Below are 5000 nucleotides of genomic sequence, written 5' to 3'. Positions count from 1 at the left end.
AAAGGTTTGGTTTAATGCATTGACAAAAACCTGTAACACTGGAAAACAGTTTGGATTGCCTTTTAAATGGGACAGAACCCCAGGAGACGGCTCTTCCTGTCGTTTAACTTGGACGTCACTTCGTTTAATTGGGATACAGTATTTTCAAATGGTGAACGGAGATCGCTTTTCAGAACAAGACCGGTGCGCGCAAGGCAGCTCAGCACAGCGAATGCGTGATTACGCTTACGACTTGCGTAAATTGCGTAAACCACGTTAGAACTCTTGAAGAAGGAGCGGAAGTCTCCTGTGGTTTCTGTCATTTCTACGTTGACCGTTTTGTTGGTTTTGTCCATAGGGTGTTACCTCTCCCATGCGGGTCCGGCTGTTCAGTGGGAAGAGCCACAGCATAGAGGTGAGTCCGGATGACTCCGTGCGCCGCGTTAAAGAAGACATCGGCAGAGAAGTCAACCAGAATCCGGACAAGCTGCAGCTGGTGTACGACGGTAAAATAAAACACACACAGACACACTCACGCACGCACGAACGCACGCACGCACACACACTCCTGGAGGGGATAAACGCTTTTAAACATCGTCAGTCTTTACTTTCCATTCAAATTTTCAAGACCTTTTCTTTAGATTGCATGGTTCCCTTTTTGTGATGTTTGGATCAGGATCTATCTATCTATCTATCTCTCTATCTATCTCTCTATCTATCTATCTATCTATCTATCTATCTCTCTATCTATCTATCTATCTATCTATCTATCTATCTATCTATCTATCTATCTATCTATCTATACACTGTTTGCATTTCAATCAATCAATCTATCTATCTATCTATCTATCTATCTATCTATCTATCTCTCTATCTATCTCTCTATCTATCTATCTATCTATCTATCTATCTATCTATCTATCTATACACTGTTTGCATTTCAATCAATCAATCTATCTATCTATCTATCTATCTATCTGAAGATCATTATATCATCAACTACAGTATGTGGTGATGACGTCACAATCAAATTCATAGATTTCAATTGAAATAAGTGAGTGTGGTTGTCATGACATCAGAAGCCTAGAAGCGTCTCCACTGTTTGTTTTCAAACAAATTTTTTTTGCGTAGGACTCCTCCCATGTGTATGATGTGTGTGACCCCCCCTCCCTGGCGTTTAAATATAATATGTGTTTATTTTAGGGGTAACCCCGCGTGCCGGTGTGTTTAACACAAGGGGAAGCGTGTTTGAAAACAAACAGCGGAGGTACTCGATAAGACAAAAAAAGTTTTGATAACTGGCTCCACATCCCTCTTCAATGCAGCCTCTGTGGGCGCGTTAAGTAAGTGAGCGGCTCAGTAAAAGAATCAATTAACGCCTTGCTCCGTGCCGCTCCCGCTGAGCCGCTCAGAGCCGCTCCTGAGCATTTCTCATCAGGGATCAGAGGGAGCGGACTGAATGGACACCTGCAGGAAACAAGTGGAGAGGACAGGCAGGATTGACAAATACGTTTGTCAAGAACGATGAACTGGTTTCGACTTATGATGTTATGTATTAATTGGCTAAATAAGATGGTAAAAAATGTTGTTTTCGAATTTGTATAATTTAATTTCATTTTGTTTTAAATGTAGAGCTGTTTTATAGTTATTAATGTATTATTATTATTAGGCTTGTAGTATTAATATTATTCATTATTAACGTCGGTATTGTCGGTATTAAACACAGCCAGATATGAGGTTCAGTCCAAACAGAGCGCCGGACTCAGCGAGGTCCAGCAGGGGGCAGTAACTTCACACGGGGGCCATTTCATCGACCATCACCTCAGAAACACAAACAAGCAAATCATTATTATTCGCCTTTTTTAAAAGTCGCTCGGCGCTCTCGTGGAGCAGAGAGTGAAGTCATTTAAATCTGCTGGGTGTGCTTTCTGAGCCGCTCTCACTCTGAGCGGCTCACTTACTTAACGCGCCCTGTGTGTGTGTTTGTGTGTTTTCGTAGGCTCGGTCCTTGAGGATAAGAAGATACTGAAGGATTGTGAGATTGAGACGGAGAAACCACTCACGCTCATCCGGGTAAGGAGGAGCGCTCTCCGCGCACCGCAATGCGATCTGGTAAACGTAGTCCTGCTGTGAGACAAACGTAACAACACAGCCAGACGGTCAAACTGAAGCGCATCAGTCAGGTGTGTGTTTGTTAACGTGGGATGAAGGGGAAGCACATGTTTGACTTTAATACGTTTTTTTTCTTCTTCTCCCAGTCTTCCTCATTCATAAACAAACAGACAGAATTTCCGCTGTTCAGAGTCAAAATCCGATTCAACGGGAGAGATCATGAAATGGATGTGAACCCAAGACACTGCGTCTCGCAAGTCAAGCGAAAGATCTGTGAAGAGACAGACAAAGACGAGAAGAAGATGCTGCTTCTATTTGAAGCACCGCAAACCACAAAATGTGAGCCTGTTTCTGAAGCAGAGTTAAACCGTCATTAGCCTCTAATGTTAATTTAATTATGGGGAGCGCAGAGGTCCCCGAGGGTCTCCCCTGGTAAAGGCACGGCCGCGTGGTGTGCAGGGGGGGAGTCACACAGTCAGGGGAGCGCAGAGGTCCCCGAGGGTCTCCCCTGGTAAAGGCACGGCCGCGTGGTGTGCAGGGGGGAGTCACACAGTCAGGGGAGCGCAGGGGTCCCCGAGGGTCTCCCCTGGTAAAGGCACGGCCGCGTGGTTTGCAGGGGTGGAGTCACACAGTCAGGGGAGCGCAGGGGTCCCCGAGGGTCTCCCCTGGTAAAGGCACGGCCGCGTGGTGTGCAGGGGGGAGTCACACAGTCAGGGGAGCGCAGGGGTCCCCGAGGGCCTCCCCTGGTAAAGGCACGGCCGCGTGGTGTGCAGGGGGGGAGTCACACAGTCAGGGGAGCGCAGGGGTCCCCGAGGGCCTCCCCTGGTAAAGGCACGGCCGCGTGGTGTGCAGGGGGGGAGTCACACAGTCAGGGGAGCTCGTATCATAACATATGTAACATCTCCTTTCTCCCCTTTTTCTTTTACAGGTTCCTCCGGAGACCCCTGTCCAAACTCAGGTAATATACATCGATGGGAAACACTCTGTATTGAGTCTCTTATTGCTGTGTGTTTGTATAACACATGCTGAGTAAATACACGCCTGCCTAGACAGCATTGCAATGTTATTATGCAGAGTCACGCTATTTACTGTGTGTGTGTGTGTGTGTGTTATTATTATTATTATTATTATTATTATTATTATTATTATTATTATTATTATTATTATTAATAATAACATGTCTTTTTTTAGACGTTATCGTCTTGGACGAACGCAAGAAGATTGAGGAATACGACATTAAGCAAGGAAGTGTGATCCGTCTCGTTTGGAAAACAGACTGGGAGACAAAGTGAATTAAAAACACAGAGAGGATTTGAATAACACCCGCGATCTTATATATAAACTGATTTCACTGTGTTCTGTAACTGCTAGTATCTGTAATGTGATACCTTCTAATAACTGGATAAGGGTTGTGAGATATATATATATATATATATATATATATATAGCAGTGTGGAGTAGTGGTCAGGGATCTGGACTCTTGACCGGAGGGTCGTGGGTTCAATCCCAGGTGGGGGGGACACTGCTGCTGTACCCTTGAGCAAGGTACTTTACCTATTTTGCTCCAGTAAAAACCCAACTGTATAAATGGGGAATTGTATGTAAAAAATAATGTGATATCTTGTAACAATTGTAAGTCGCCCTGGATAAGGGTGTCTCCTATGAAATATATATATATATATATATATATATATATATATATATATATATATATATATATATATATATATATATATATATATATATATATATATATATATATATATAGTATTTTTGTTTCCAGACCTCATGTGCTGCTCTGGATTTACAGCAGCTCTCGTATTTGCTTCACACTCTCCTCTGCTTGTGGATTTTGTGCTTGTTGGGTTCAGATCGCTCCCTTGCATTCAGTATTAAGATCATCTACTGTACCCCAATCCAATTACCTCTCTTCAAAGACCACTACACAGGAAACTACTGTTATTACCGTTATTATTAAAATAATAATAATAATAACTTGCCTGCTATATCCTGTATTTTATTTAGATTTTTTTTTTAAATGCATTTGATGAGGGATAAGGGACACACACGCTATCACAGCACATTGAGGCAGCTAATTTAAAATGGCGTGCATTTAAAATCTATTCGATTACCATTCCTCAAACTACGAAACCTCCGCCAAATTGGCTCCAGGGTTTGTTTTGCGTGCTCTCACCCTCAGCATTGGTCTCTTGGCCGCTAAAGAGCTTGATAATGCTTCTACTGTGATCCTTGAAATGTATTTTTGTTTACGACTGTAAGTCGCCTTGGATAAAGGCGTCTGCTAAATAAACTAATAATAATAATACTTCTGTATTGTGTTTACAGGCGCTTGCAGGTCTGTTTTGTGTCCACCAGAGGGCGGTAGCTCTCTGGCGTCCCACGGCTGTAGTATAATGTCTTTGACAGTGACATCTGTAAACGTCATGACGACGTCACCTTTGAATTGGAGCTATCCGTTTTACAGTGGTGCTGATTAAAGGAGGCGACTGTATTGCGTAGTATTAGAGCGCCATCTGGTGGAAATAAGTATTTATGCTTCTTTTATTACAGTGTGTGTTAATGGTCTGGATGTATTTCATGCGAGGCTCAACTGTTCGCTCGCTCACCCACCTAAGAGAAAGGGGGCTCCCTCCAGTCCAGGGCAGGCTTGAGGCACGGAGACTGAACTGCTCCCTCCGTCCCTCCCTCACCCCCCCTAAGAGAAAGGGGGCTCCCTCCAGTCCAGGGCAGGCTTGAGGCTCGGATACTGATCTGCTCCCTCCCTCCCTCCCTCCCTCCCTCCCTCACCTCCCTAAGAGAAAGGGGGCTCCCTCCAGTCCAGGGCAGGCTTGAGGCTCGGATACTGATCTGCTCCCTCCCTCCCTCCCTCCCTCACCTCCCTAAGAGAA

This window comes from Acipenser ruthenus, unplaced genomic scaffold, assembly GCF_902713425.1.
Source record: "Acipenser ruthenus unplaced genomic scaffold, fAciRut3.2 maternal haplotype, whole genome shotgun sequence".
Taxonomy (NCBI): Eukaryota; Metazoa; Chordata; class Actinopteri; order Acipenseriformes; family Acipenseridae; genus Acipenser; species Acipenser ruthenus.
This window is presented reverse-complemented; position numbering follows the sequence as displayed.